This window comes from Dermacentor variabilis, chromosome 6, assembly GCF_050947875.1.
Source record: "Dermacentor variabilis isolate Ectoservices chromosome 6, ASM5094787v1, whole genome shotgun sequence".
Lineage (NCBI taxonomy): Eukaryota > Metazoa > Arthropoda > Arachnida > Ixodida > Ixodidae > Dermacentor > Dermacentor variabilis.
This window is the reverse complement of record NC_134573.1, coordinates 889,270-904,707: the sequence shown is the minus strand read 5'-3', so window position 1 is coordinate 904,707 and position 15,438 is coordinate 889,270. Positions and strand designations below refer to the sequence as shown.

The 15,438-nt window shown below is 45.8% G+C and overlaps 1 protein-coding gene, 1 long non-coding RNA gene and 1 pseudogene across 2 annotated transcripts in view; all 3 read right to left on the bottom strand.

Moving 5' to 3' along the window:
• The window catches only part of LOC142584535 (uncharacterized), a 714,262-nt gene that overhangs the window by 613,000 nt on the left and 85,824 nt on the right, over positions 1–15,438 (bottom strand). The window lies entirely within an intron of this gene.
• Positions 8,872–9,962, bottom strand: LOC142584480 (uncharacterized; annotated as a pseudogene).
• On the bottom strand, positions 10,943–11,364 carry LOC142584078 (uncharacterized). The gene is made up of 3 exons (XR_012828684.1): positions 11,248–11,364; positions 11,095–11,188; positions 10,943–10,989 (listed from the first exon to the last, which is right to left on the bottom strand). It is a non-coding gene; the product is annotated as an uncharacterized LOC142584078 (long non-coding RNA).

The following is a 15,438-nucleotide window of genomic DNA, read 5'->3' as shown; positions in this document are numbered from 1 at the left end:
ACCCTTAAAGCTACGTCAAATAAGGGTAACCGATACATACTGACCCTGGTGGACTTTGCTACACGATATCCAGAGGCTATAGCTTTGCCGTCGATCGATTCGGCTACGGTGGCCGAAGGACTGATAGAAATGTTTTTTCACATTGGATTTCCACGTGAGATACTGTGCGATCAGGCCTCCTGTTTCACATCGGACCTAATGAGAGAGATAAATGACTTGCTGGCTATCAAACATCTAAGCTCGACGCCGTACCATCCCATGTGTAATGGTCTGGTGGAGCGATTTAATGGCACATTGAAACAAATGCTTCACAAGATGTGCCAAGAAGAACCAAAGTCATGGGACCGATTACTAGCACCCCTCTTCTTTGCGTATCATGAAGTAGCTCAAGCCGGTATAGGGTTTTCTCCTTTCGAGTTGATCTACGGTGGACACATCCGAGGCCCACTCAGTCTACTTAAGGAACTATGGACAGGAGACCACCTAGGCGAAGAAATCAAGACCACATATGGGTATGTCTTGGATCTCCGAGATCGCCTGGAAAAGACACTACGGTAGGCACAAGAGAACTTGCCGTGATCTAAAACGACACAGAAAAATTGCTACGACCGGGGAAGCAAGATACGCCAGCTGAAAGTTGGTGACCGTGCCCTTATCCTGCTTCCAACAACGGCAAAAAAACTGTTGACGCACTGGAAGGGGCCTTTCTTGGTCACAGAAAAAAAAAAGCAACTTTGATTACTGGTTGGACTTGGGACATACTACAAAACTGTTCCATATTAACATGCTGAAGCGCTATGAAGAGCGTGAACCGGAAAGTTCTCCACAGTCAGCATCATTCATCGTGGTGGAGGAGGAGGAGACGGACTCCCCTAAGCCTACCTTCACAACAAATGATGGCGATGACCTTCAAGAAAGCCAACGTGCGGAACTTCATAGGACGGACTACATGAGTACAATACAAGGGGCGCTGCAACCCTACGCCTCTTGATGTTACCGTCACTATAGCAAGTTTGTGTTATCGCAATGCCATGCTATTAGTCTTTGATGCTAGTTTTTTTTTTCTTCCTTTTCATTTGCTGTGCTTTCTTTGAATTAGTGTTTTCCTTTAATGTATTTTTCTGTGTGCTCAGTCAACTGTGCCATGGAACCATACAGTGAGTTCTTGTGAACGGACCATGAGTGTAGTGTTCGAGCACGCGTGAACTAAGTCGCCCACTGAGCGGCAGTTTTTCTTCTGAAAAACTTGTTGAAAGGGGGCTTATGTGATGTGTTGTGCGCGACATGGTGCGGTGATCGGGACGGTCAGGAGCAGATGACAAGGAGTGCGCGCGCCGAGGCAAATTCTGTGCTGGAAGGAGAAAAACGACAATGCCGAAGAGCATCCGGCACGTGAACGTGCAGCGCAAGAAAAACAACTAAAAGAAGAAAAGCAAACCGATTAGGAAAGACCACGGGGCGTCAGGCAGCCAACCGGAGAATGCCTAATCGGCCAGAGAGAAGAAAAAGCGTGGTGCGCTGGCAGAAGGAGGAGATGCAGGGGAGACGCAGGGGAGACGCCGGGGAGTTCCAGGAAGCGACGCCCGGAGGAGGTCAACCACCGGACCGGGAGTTGAAGACGGGCTGTCGGGTTCCGGACCCGAGCCACCAGGACTTCACCCGACCGGGGCCTCCTGCCAGCCCGTTCCTCTGCATCGCCCGTCTACCCGAGCGTGCCGCCAGCTGCTCAAGGCCGGTGAGCGTTTGCGCCCGTGGGCAGGGCGAGACCAGTCGGGCTACAGGTCCGAGTTCTACGCCAGCCGCCCGGCCAGAACGCCGCCCCCATCTGTCGTGCCGCCTGCTGCCCAAGGCCGGCGTTCAAGCTTCTGTGCCCGTGGGTAGGACAAGAGCAGTCAGGCTACGGGCCCGAGCTCTACACCCAGCTGCGCGGCCAGAACGCAGCCGCCGTCTGCTCGTGCCGCCAAGCCGCCTGCTTTACCTTTCCACGCCAGAGCTGGCGCGCTCCGGTCACCCGGTCAGTCAACTTACACCACGACCTTTGGTGAGACCGGCGCAACTCCTTGTGCCAACTTGTCGCCGCGTCTCCGCATCGAGACTGTTATGCGTCCCTGCCGTCATGGCAAGCCCGGACTCGCGCACTAGTTAACTTCAAATTAGCCCCAAATGTGTCTTACCGCCGTGATGTCTATTTGAGTGTTTATTTTATTCTTTCTATAATTTATTTTACGCTTCTAGTTTGATTAAAAGTCTGTGTGTGTGTTCGAAACCAATGGCTTTGTCCTCAATTGGGTTCTCAGAGGCTCCGCCTAAGAGAACCGTTAAAACCTTTGAGTACACGAACCGTTGTCCCCATATTTGGGCATCACACCTTCCCCCTACGGCTCGCGGGCAAAGGAAAGATATCCGACAGGCAAGGATGACATTACTCTCGCAAAAGGTGAAAAGTTATAAAAGCATGCCACCGTGGAAGACCCTCACTCTCAGGCACCCAACCTCTAATCTGCCATTGATATACCTGCTGCAACCCGTGAGTGACCTCGCTTGTCTGACTATCCCAGGCAACGAGGCAAGCCTATTTATTACTTATTACTGAGTGGACTTCCCTCTGCCAGTGTTCGTTATTGCTAGTAACAATAATCTTTATTAGAGTTGACACCGCTAGTTGCCTTATTCGTTCGAACACGATGTAGCTGCGATTACACACACTATGGTTTGGGGGTACCACGACAAGACTGTGTGTGGCTAGATCAGGAGCTCGTTTTCAACCCTACCTGCACGCAGAGCGTATCCCCCCCCCCCCCCATAGTCAGCATGAGATTACTTCAATCACTTCAAATACTGCCAAGCATGGGTTTAGTTAGATGTAGCTTGTTCAGCAGCAGCAGCGGCAGCAGCAGCGGCAGCAACAGCGGTGGCGGCGGCGGCGGCGGCAGCGGCAGCAGCAGCCAATTTTATGTCCACTGCAGGACAAAGGCCTCTTCCCTGCCATCTCCAATTACCTGTGTCCTGCGCCAACCGATTCCAACTAGCGCCCACGAATTTCTTAATTTATTCGCTCCACCTAGCCTTCAGCCATCGTCGATTGCATTTCCCTACTCTTGGTACCCATTCTGTAACCCTAATGGTCCAACGGTTATCTAACCTGCGCATTACATGACGTGCCCAGCTCCATTTTTTTGCTCATAATGTCATTTAGAATATCGGCTACACTAGTTCGCTCTCTGATCCAAACCGCTCTCTTTCTCTCTTAACGTTATGCCTAGCATTCTTCATTCTATTGCTCTTTGCCAGTCCTTAACTTGTTCTCGCGCTTCTTTGTCAATCTCCAAGTCTCTGCCCCATATCTCAGCACCGATAAAATTCACTGATTTATTTATTTATTTATTTATTTATTTATTTATTTATTTATATATAATGCTATCTGAAATCAGATCATAGCAGGGTGGGTATACATAGAAATATACAAGCATGTAAACACATACAAAATTCATCACATATGCAGGCATTTTCAGACATTGGTGAAGAATACATAACATACAGAAAAAAAACGTACAAGCAGATTACGCACACGAATTCATAACATTTGCAAGCATTTTTCAAACATTGTTAAGGAATTCTGGGTAACAATATCAGAATTAAGATTATTCCAGTCTGTTATTGTCCTAGGAAAAAAAGAATATTTGAAACAGTTATTCCGTGCGTTGCTGGGGGTTATCAATAAAGCATGCCTTCGTCTCGTGTTATAACATGATGAGTAAGTAAAGAACTTGGAAGTGTTAACCTTATAATGGCCGTTTACAAGTTGAAAGAGGAACTTTAATCAACAGATAGGGTGCGCACAGTCATGGGGGTAATCCACTGCGCCTTACGAGCTCACCAACAGACGCGCGGCCATATGAATTAAAAACAAACCTAACTACCTTATGCTGTACACGTTCCAGTTTTTTAATATTGGTTAAAGTGAATGGGTCCCAAATAATTACGGCATATACCACAACGGACGAATGTAGGAATTGTACGCCAGTAAACGAACACCAGGCATAGATGATTTCAGTGAGCGTCTCAAGAAAAACATCTTACGCAAAGAATTCGCAACAACAGTATCTATGTGCTTCGTCCAGGAAAACTCATTGGTTATCCATAGGCCCAAATATTTGTACTCTCTTACCTCTGATAGAGATACGTTGTCAACATTATATGCAAATTGAAGAGGTTCTTTCTTATGTGCGATTCTCATAAAAACAGTTTTTTCAGAATTATTAGACATTTGCCATTGTTCGCACCAAGCAGTGACCTTTGCCAGGTCATTATTTAGACGCACCTGATCATTAAAGAAGATATGTTTTCATACAAAATACAGTCATCTGTGTAAAGTTTCACGGAAACTGAAAGTTCTGCGACTATGTCATTTATAAATAATAGAAATAAAAGTAGTCCCAAAACTGATCCCTGGGGGACTCCAGACGCAACCTCTGTATTGTTAGAAGTGTTGTTTAAGGTGACAAATTGGTGTCTGTTAGTAAGATAGGCTCTGATCCATGTATCTGTTCATTTTTTATATAATACCCTAATTTATGGATTAATTTGTTATGTGATACCTTGTCAAATGCTTTACGAAAATCCATGAACACAATATCTGTTTGCTTCCCTTCATTAATTGCCTGTGCGAGATCGTGAACAGTCTCAACTAATGGACCATTTCGGAAAGTTGCGCGCGCCCCCTACGCGACCGCCGCAAAGCAGGCTGGGAATTGTGAGCGATCTTGGCAGGCAGGATCCGGCGAAGGAGCGGTACGACATGGACATCGCGCAACAGCAGGTATAAAAAAACTGTTTTTTGAGTGCTAGTAATACTTTTGTTGCATGTTTGCGCCGCGCAAGTGATCTTTACATTGCCGTACAACTTTCTTGTGGTTATGCAGCCGAGGCTACGAGCGCTACGAGCCAGTGTCTCGCGCTCGGAGCTTGCGTTGCATAGCAACTCCTTTGTCAGCGTTTTATAGCTACGCTACTGAAGGCACGAGCACGATCCTACGGCTAGCAGGCGTGTTTTGCTGGTGAGCACGCGCTAACAGCGCATTTATTTACTAGTCGCCCGTCGCAAACCTTCGAAGTTTGTGCGGCTGTTCCGGCGGCAGGCGTAGTACGTAGCGTACAGTACATTCATGTTTGTTGCAACAGTGCGACACCCTCTTGTGAGAATGTATGCCCTGTATTTCAGCCAAATACCTCGTTATCGAGCACTGCCCATTCAGTCTTTTGGTTACAGCGTGCTATTTAATCTACGGACAAGCAAGAATATCGTCGAAAGGAACGGACAGCGCATACGTTCAATAATGTACATCTTGCAAGAAATAAGTAGCTGAGTTGGCGCTTAGCTTGTGCCAGCGCATTTTCTTGCCTATAGTGTTGTTTGAATAGCACGCAGCAAGTACGAAACAGAACCAACAAGCTCTTGTATTAGCACTGTTACATTCTGTGTATATATCTGAGCATAGCATGTGTATATATCTGAGCATAGCATTGCGGTACAGATAGCAGTTGCTGTTTGTTTGACAGCTTGTACTATCTCGGTCGCGGTATACATTACTTACTACCGTGGAGTGCAGATAGACGCACCCAAAATATGAACGTGCCTCGGTGGCTACAAGTAACGCGAACGCGGTCTAAAAAAACTGCGGCGGATGTTTTGGCTAACCTGAAAAGTATTGAACGCGCCAGTACCTTGTACTAGGGCAGCCTCAGAGTTTTAAGTTAGCTAGTGGCTTACGGAGCCCGTCCTTGCGCAACATTCTCCACGACCGCGCGTAGTGCCACAAGTGACCAAGACACAATGAATGAATACTCTTTTATTTCAAGATCGCATTGATGATCCCATGATCAGCTGTGTATGCTTCCATGCTCTGTTTATGTGTGGAGTGCCGAAGAAAACATTTTGACGCTTGCTTATACCAATGTTGCAGGTACCACTACGAGCCATTCAAAATGCGCATCCTCTTCAAGCAAGGTTACCGAAAGGACCATGGACAAAGCAGTTAAAAGACATGCCGGATGGTTTCTCAGAGCAAGAAATCTTGGCACATCAGAATGCACATGGTGCTCAGAAGCATACTGTAAGCAGATACAGGATGTTTAAAGCAGATAAGGTTCACAATGTTCTTATTTGCAAGGCTGACAGTTCCACTTTTCTTAAAGCAACCGTGGAGGAATCATTCTCTTTGGCAAAATTATATAACACTGCTGTTGTGCTCTCGTCAAATGGAACTGTGGTTGCAGGAACCTGCAACTGCCGGGCTGGAGCTGCAGGTGTTTGTAAACACGTAGTTGCCTTACTATGATTTGTACTAGACCTGAAGCGCTCTGGGGCAGCCTACGTGCGAGACACACATTCGTGTACAGACAAACCCAGAGCATGGGGCACTAGGGCTAAGAAGGCCAACATGCACTCACGCGAGTTTTCACAACTACGTTTTGTGAAACATATGCCAATGAAAGCTGGCAGGCATCTGACTCAAGAAACCACAGTTTCTCTGACAGTGACAGAAGACCATATTAAGAGAATGTATCAGACACAGAAAAATATTCCCAACGCCATGCTATGCAAGACGCTGGAGGACAACCACTTTCTGCCCGTACCAGTGAAAAGAGCACTTCACGAGGATGCTCTTAGCCAGATGCCAATCAGGTTACCGGTGCAAGCCCTGTGGGTTGAGCATGTGCCAGCTGGGTACAAGTTCGGCTCCTGTGAGCTTACTTTAGAAGACTCATCGGCCCTTGAGCAAGCGACTAGGATGCAGAGCGGCTCTACAACATGGAGCTTCGAGAGATCCAAGCGCCTGACTGCTTCACACTTCGGAGATGTGGTGTCACGGAAGAAGCCAGCTGCCGAGAAGTTTTTCAAGAGGCTGTTTGGGTCTAGCCAGATGCAGACCAAATACATGGCTGATGGTTTAAGGAATGAAGCTGCAGCTGTGCAGCGTTACACAGAGAAGAGAGAGGTCCCAGTTAGGATTTACTGTTGTGGGTTGTGCGTCAACCCTGGCGCCCCTGTTCTTGGTGCAACGCCAGACCGCGTTGTAGAGGAGGGAGGAGATTTTGGTCTCCTTGAAGTTAACACCCTCTCAGCTGCCAAGGAATGGGGTGATGAATTAGAAAATGCTGTGAATACGGCATCCTACCTGAAGATGGAGTTCTTAAACCGACCCACAAGTACTTTAACAGGTCCAGGGGCAAATGGCTTTGACTGGACTCTCCTGGTGTACTTTGGTCACATTGGTCTGCAGGACAAAGGTGCTCGGACTCATAACATGCTTTGGCATGTGTTCATACTTGCATATATTTGGTTTTTAAATATATTGTATTGCATTAGTCTCCATGAAGAAATGAAAGTGTTTTTCTGTGTAAGATTGTTATGGCCACGCGTATGTATTGCCACCACCTATTTAAATGTGTGTGCAACTAATCGGTGTGCAAAAAGCAAATGTCAATCACCACACGTCTTGCTGCCTTGTCATTGAACACATACATAATGCACTCTTAGACCCAGGAATCTGGGCAGCTACATCAACATTTCCTATACTTGATGATGATAGTGACTTCACACTGGTCTCTGTAAGGAAACCGCATTGAAAGTTGCAAGCAAAATTTTTGCGAAGTGACAAGTGTGTTCTCCGTAGTGTAGGTACTCCTGCACTCGGTACGACTTGTAACATATGTGGAGTGAACCAACGAAGGTTTATGCTTTACAGCAAATCAATGTGCCGTCATAGAGAGTGCCCAAGGTGCACATTCAGCATACTTCATCTCTGCTCTGAGGGGCTAATGCACAAGTTTAGAGCAGCACTGGGCTCGCATTGCTTTGACGACCAAGCTCTAACCTGCCGCATCTCGAGTATTGCATACTGATACTGAGTGCAATAGCGGTTATTTATATGAGTTCTTCCTCAAGGATTCCATGCAGGACATTACATGAGAGTTTGTAATAAAGGTATCAAATTTCATTGCCATGAAATACTCGCATAGATATACAAATTTTTTTACATATACAGTACACAAATATACAATACATATACATATCACAATTTTTTTTTAAAATGAGCACGTCACTAACACACGTAAAAATGACAAAGTGAAATTCACTTTACAGATTTCACTCCAAAAAGTTAGGAAAGAAAATCTGTGGTAGAAAAGACAATGGCTGCAAACACCAACTTTCAATCTTGTCTGTGTAGCTCAGCAATGAGACTGGTGATTTGGTTTTTAGTCATGACTCAGATATAGTACTGCCACATTCTATGCTCCAATCATTTGCACAACACCGACACAGAAATAAGGCATTGCAGCGCTATATAGCCTGTACAGTGACTTCAGGCTTACTTCAGCAGATCAAGAAATGCTGCTCTAGTCTGCTGTACATGGAATAGTGTACGTTAACGCAAGTTCAATGCCTTGCACTGCAGCAGGGATTCTCAAACTGCGTTTTTTGGAACTCTTGGATTTCTTGGAACACTTCCTAGAATCGCCAAGCACCTATGTCCGTGCATGTCTTCATCCGCCTTAGCCAGTTATTTTGGGACTAATGCTCTAGCTGCTTACTGCTACATCACTATACAGCCAGTCATAACTGAATTTAAGTATTTGTTCAGGTGCTGTGCAGCTTGCGTACCCCTTTTACATATCCCGGCGAACACCTTTTCAAGTCTCGGTCGCAGCGGTCGAATTTCGATGGAGGCAAAAGTGCGATGTCAGTGCACGTTAAAAAACCCCAGGTGGTCGAAATCTCCGGGGCCCCTCACTACGGAGTCCCTCATAGCGTAAGTCGCTTTCAGACGTTAAACCCCCATAAAACAAATATTTTCAACACAGGCTCCATGACCGAAGCTGGCCAAAACAGAAATGAAACATGTTAGGAGCCGACTCTATTTTAGCCAAATAAGGTTGGTCTTTCTTCAACTGAAAAGGCTAAAAAGTTTGAGCACCCCTGCATTACAGTAGATCATGCACCAACGTACAAAACATTAAAAACACCACCATCGCTCATCGGTTTAGAATGGGCTCATGCATGAAATTATTGAGATAGCAACAAATTTTCCATACCTTGTTCAGCTTCTCTGCCATAACATTAGGAAAAACAGCACGGAGTATTCTAACGTTTTTAACTTCCTTGATGACACGCTCAACATGGATTCGCAAACTGGCTATCTGCCGTGTTGCTAACTCCTCTGCCAGTGACAACTGCGAGCGGCCATTCAACATAGGTGGCATGTCTAATTCGACTCCAAGCTGACGGAGGTCATCTTCAATGAGGAATCCTCTATCCGCCATTACACTGTCCCCTTCCTCGAGCAACTCATACAGGCCACTGTGTCTTGTGATTTCTCTATCGGAAAGTCTTCCAGGAGCAAGATTAGACACGAATGAAACGAAGCCGTTTGGAGTGATGCCAATGAGCCCTTTTGCGGTGTTGTGTCCTTTATACGAGCTGAAAGGGTCACTTTGTGTATTGTAGTCAGACGGGTTCTCAATAAAAATTTATGTGCAGTCCAGTACAATGCGTGTAGATGGGTACAATTCTTTAAGATTGTCTGGCATGAACAGGTCCACTGTATTACAGGATGGCCACATTGGTATCTGGGTTAGCATTTCAAACAAAAAATTAACCCAAAATGTGTACAAGCACTCACGGTCGACACAGACACTTTCAGGCGATATGCCAAATCCTGTTCCAGTAACCCAACCCTGAGCCTGCAAAGCACTGCAATGAGCTGTTCTTTCATTGTCAGTGCTGGTGGCCTGCCAGCACCCGTTTTCAGTGCCTCGTACATGCCTTCAACATGTTCCACAAACGCATCAAATTTTTTTAAGGAGTTAAACCTCATATAAAACACGAGTCGTTTCTCATCTGAAACAAAATCGTGAACTTTGGAGACAGGATCTTTTAGTTTCAGTTTCTCCTTGAACTTTCACATCATGCAACTGAGCCTTCAGATCCTCAACCTCTTTCTGGAGCACAGGTTTGTCTTTGCGGAGCAAGCTATTTTCATGCTCGAGTTTTCCACAGACTTCGAGAAGGTGGTTGACTTTCCTTAGTGTGGCAGCAGATGCTGCGTCTGGAGGCCCCATGGAGTGCGAGTGGTCGGCACCTAAAAAAAAATGAACTGCTTATTGATTTGCGAACGTTTAGGCCCTCCTTTAATGCAGATTTCAGGGTTTGAAATAGTCACTTCAGCCCACAATGTGTGTTCTGAACCTTTGCTCTCGGCTTACATTGATATACAGACAACAACGAACCAGGATGCCAAAGCCACAGAGCCCAACTCTCTTTCACTCCACTGATCCACCTGTGCAAGCAGCTTACCAACCAGCAAGCCCAGATTAGTACTATTCAGTTATACTCGTAAACCTCATGAGCTGTCTGTGCCCCTCCTGAGCATGCAGTTCGACGACATTGCAGCTTGTGCTACCAGTGTATTGTTCCGCCAAATTTGCACTACATTTGGATAGCCTGACTTTTGAGTCATTTTTCCAAGCTGGGGTAAAGGGAATAATATCGAGGTGAAAGAAATGAAATGGGTAAGTTTCACAATGCGTGCACTGGTGGAAGAGGTACCACGTTTATCAGAAAACTCGCTGAAGTAATAACACATGGACGGTACAAATCACTGATGACATTTATGTCACAGAACACATGAGGTTCTGCCACTCCTAACATGCAGACTTCCCATGGCTAGCTGCAAAAGCTTGCGAAAAACTGGCTTTGCGGGAGAAAGTTTCGTCGGTTTTCACTGGATAAGGAAGTTGCTCGCTATTAATTTACCGGTTGCCACACCACCCGTGGACCCTGGCATCCGTGGCCGCGATAGGGGTCCGTTAAATGCACAAAATAAGTTTTCATAGTGGAATGGAGAAAGCGAGAATTTTGAATTCTCACTAACCTTCCGTTTCCGTGCGAGGCGAAGCCGGTGCACCAAAGGTCAGCTGGGTGGGCTCCTGGGAAACAACGTCGCTTTCTGCGTATAATACACTTTCGCGAGAATGCGTACACACAAAGCCGAAGCCTCAGCAAAAAGATGGCACAGTTAAAGCGTCTCTTACGTTGATCGCAGTGGGGCACGTCAACTACGCAGCTGATATCCAACTCGTTCAGAAGGAGCACCGGGCTGGCAGAGGCAGTTCTTGCGTTTCGCGACTGGAAAAGATTTGGAAGTTATGATAACATGCAATAACCGTCTGAATATATATACTTACCGGTATTAAAGGAAGGAGATAGTTGATTGATGACTTTATGGGGGAAAATTGTTGGCAGCCGGTCCAGATAACCACGGCGTCCACTTGCGTTGAAGTGAGCTCCGCATATCCGGTGGTGCTTAGAAGGCTGCCACAAAGAGAAGCGACCAGCACTTCCTTGGCGCTTGATTCTTCTCACCCACTCCTTTTTTTCTTTTTCATTTGCAGGGAACGCGTGAAATGAAACGTTCTTGTCTTTCAGCGTGTTGTTGTCGCAACCAGGCACACAACAAGTCTGGCCGCCACCTCGGCACTTCGACGACATCGTGCTCAGTAGTGGCTGAGGTCATTAAGTAACCCACAGGCACGTAACAGTTAATATAACGCACCTGCAACCGCCCACCATCAAAATATACACGAAGTCTCAAACTAAACAAAGCACGCGCACACACACCGCAGCTATGCGAACGCAGGAGGCAGCCAAGACGGGCGGTTGGTCGGCGCTCGCTCACTTTTCCCATAATGCGTTGCGCGCCCGCTGGGTTTTCTCGCGGTGCTGCGATTTCCGAAATGGTCCATTGAGTACATGTAGAAAATCTACGCCTGAAACCATATTGGACATCTGTAAAAACCTTGTGCTCTTCTAAGAAACCTAATATATGTTTATGAATTATATGCTCTAAAATTTTGCATGATGTAGATGTAAGAGATACTGCTTGGTTATTGTCTATGTGTGTTTTTTTCCCGGATTTATGTAAAGGTTTGATTTCGGCCGTCCTCCAGTCATCCGGTAGGGAACCATCGCGTAAAGATCTGGAGAATACGACATGCAGGTACTTAGCACACCATTCCGCATAACGCTTTAAAAACGCGTTTGGTATTTTATCTAGTCCTGGTGACTTTTTAGTATCAACGTTCAATAGCAAATTAAAAACGCCGCTCTCAGAAATGACGTCAGATATAACAGGAAGCGATATAGAAAAGTTGGGAAGGCAACCATAATCTTTGGTAAATACCGACTGGAAGAATTTGTAAAAAGCAGAACAAACGACAGTCTCATCACTTACACATTTGCCGTCTATCATGAACCCACTCGTAGAAGAAGATTTAGGTGTGATTTGGTGCCAGAATCTCTCGGGAGACGTTTTAATAAACGAAGGCAGGATCGTTCCGTAATATTTTTCTTTGTCGCAAATTATTTTCTGTTTTAGTTGTTCTGAAGTGCCTTCTACAATAGATTTTAAGGTTACATTTGTTCTTGCTTTCACTTTTAACCTTTCAAGCCTTCGCTGTAAGCGTAACGTCTCGCGAGAAATCCATGGGTTACGGTGCACAGAAGATTTTGCAATTGTGGGAATGAAACGTTGGATACATTCAGTGACAATTCCCCTAAAAGAAAGCCATAAATCATTTACATTGCAAGTGCTGTTTCTGAAGTCATCGAAGTAGAATGCAAGCATATCCGGAATAAATTCATCATCAGCACGAGAAAAATTGGGAAACAAATGAACACCGTTTTAGTGATCAGGGTAGACATTTGACAAGCTCAACAAGACAGCTTTGTGATCAGAAATCCCGTTTGTGACTTCACAGGTTATCGCATTTCGGATAGCGCCACTTACAAAAAATAAGTACAGAATTGAGCCTACGGCTCCCTGTAGTCTCGTGAAATTATTTACCATTTGCAGTAAGTCAAATGTGAATACAATATCAAAGATTGTGTTATCAATACTGTGAGCAGAATGCAATGAAAAGGTGTGCCAATCAATGTTTGGTAAATTAAAGGGAAGCTGAAACGGTTTTCAATTTCCATGAATTGCTGGGATTGAGAAGAACAGACCTAATAATTTACGGTTCCGAATTTTTTTTCTTCGTTTTGTTAATATAAGGGGTGGAAATCGCTTTCTAAATCACCCCCGTGGACACGCCCCCATCGCTTCACGGAGCGCCGGGTGAGGTGGTTGCCAGAGGAGAGAACCGGCGAGAGTGACGTCATTCGCGGCAACCGAGCTGCCGGACCGGCGTGCTGGCATGTACTGGCATGCCTCTTTCCGTCCTGCGCTTTACTGAACGACGCTACGAGGGATCTGCCGCCGCCGCCGCTCACATTTGTTTTCTTTTGCGATTTTCATAAAATGTTCTTTCGTGAAGCTGCCCGTCGCGGCAGGTTCACGTGCATGCTCGTGCGAGCAAACGCCGCTGGCACGCTGCGAAGCATAGACGGAAACGCGCGCAGTAATAAATTTTGGTGACCGGACTTCGTGCGTAGCTTCCGCAGCGTTGCACCTGAGGTATGAAATGGAGTATAGGCTTGCCTAGTGATATTCGACGTACGGTTGCAATTATCGTGTTTACCACACGGCGGTGCTAAAACTGCCTAATATCTTTATGTCAACACTAGCATGGAGCACGCATACCGATTCTTGATCGAGCCACAATCGCAAAGTCGTCAAACCATAGTATGAATATTGCACATATAATACCTCTGGCCATCTCTGGATGTGTATGATAAGCAACTTCCGTGACTGTACCTCGCAGCACTGCATGTGCGCGGTTTGAAACGCGGCACTTATGCTCGCGATCGTGTATCAACACTCAAAAAACCACGGGACTTTAGACAAGCAGCGGCAACGTGCTTGACATCGCGGAATTGCACCCGTGTTTACAATTTAATGAGAAGTTAGTGCTTCAGCATTCTTCCAGCAGCAAGTTCCCAGTGACACTTTAGCGCATTTTTTTCTCCCGTCATTGGAATGTGCAGCTACATGAAAAAAAAAAAAAAGAACATACGTACCAACTAAGATTTCCAACGCGTGAGAAGGTGCACAAATAGCTCTCGCTGTTGGCACACTCAACATCGTCGTTGCCACCGTTACCGCCGTTGCCGCCATCGTTTTCCGTATCGGCTGTCGGTTCCAACATGAACGGCGAAAATACAAGCTGTCCGAGACAGCGAGAACGTTACATAATGCTTACAACTCAGCTATGAAGCCAGAACAGAACAGCGTGCTACGCTCTGAAACAGCGGCATACGGCGGCGCCGATCGGCAACTGCCGCGATTGACGTCACAGCGGCCCCGACCAATCACGGGCAATAGCGGCGTTCGCGCGATGCCCTGAGGCGCTGGTGCGCGTTTTCTTGAATAAACAGCCGCTTGCGTTTGTTTCCGCCCTTTTTGAACCAGATATTCATGTTCAGGGGACTCAAAACTGTAGAATGCCGCAAAGAACTCATTTTTTTCGAAGAATGTTTCAGCTTCCCTTTAAAGTCCCCTGCCAGTAGTATTCTGTCATCTGATTTTACATGGCAGTGCATATATTCCCTTAAGTTTTCAAGTACCGCAGCAGAAGAGTTTGGAGGCCTATAAAAAACACGAAGAATGAAACGGACCTTGTTGATGTATGCTTTGCAAAAGACAGCTTCAATATTTTGCGCATCGGGCATACTAAAAAGTTGCATTGATGATTTGTACAAAATGGCCACTCCTCCACCTCTTCTGTCGCGGTCACCCCGAAATACCTTATAGCCCTTAGGAACAAACTCACTGTCAAATATTTCACTGCTCAACCACGTTTCTGTAAGCATGGCAACGTCTGCATCATGCGAGAACAGCATGCCCTCAAGTTCTACAGCTTTATTGACGACACTACGAAAGTTTGTGTTTAAGATTTTGAATGCTAGGCTGGTCTCTTTGTGGTGTCATTTATGGTTCTTCAGGATTTTATATAGTTTGTTTTTTGCATTATCCCATCCAAACATATCACTGTTAATGCTTAACTTATCAAAAACCAGCTTAACTTTAGCACCATTATTCTTTTCCTGTGATGCGTTTTCCCATAATTTCTTTCTGACGTCACGAATACTTTTCGAGTACAGTCGAACCCGGCTATATCGAACTCGCAAAAAAACGCCTATCAGTTCGATATAGAGCATAATTCGATATAAGCCTGCTAAATAATTGGATGTCATAAAAGCACATACCATTTATAAAATCACTTTATTGATTAAACTAGCTTAGTTTCGCACGAAATAGTCCTGCATTTTCTTCTGCTTTGGCAATTTCGCTGCCTGCGACGCACGCACTTTTCCACATTAAGGAGTCGGAGCAGCTGAGGCCGCAACTTTCCGCATTCGCGCAGAAGCACCGGACTATTGCGAGCGCACCAATCATTTCGGAGGATGTGGGACCGTCGTTGCTTTCCTCATTGTGC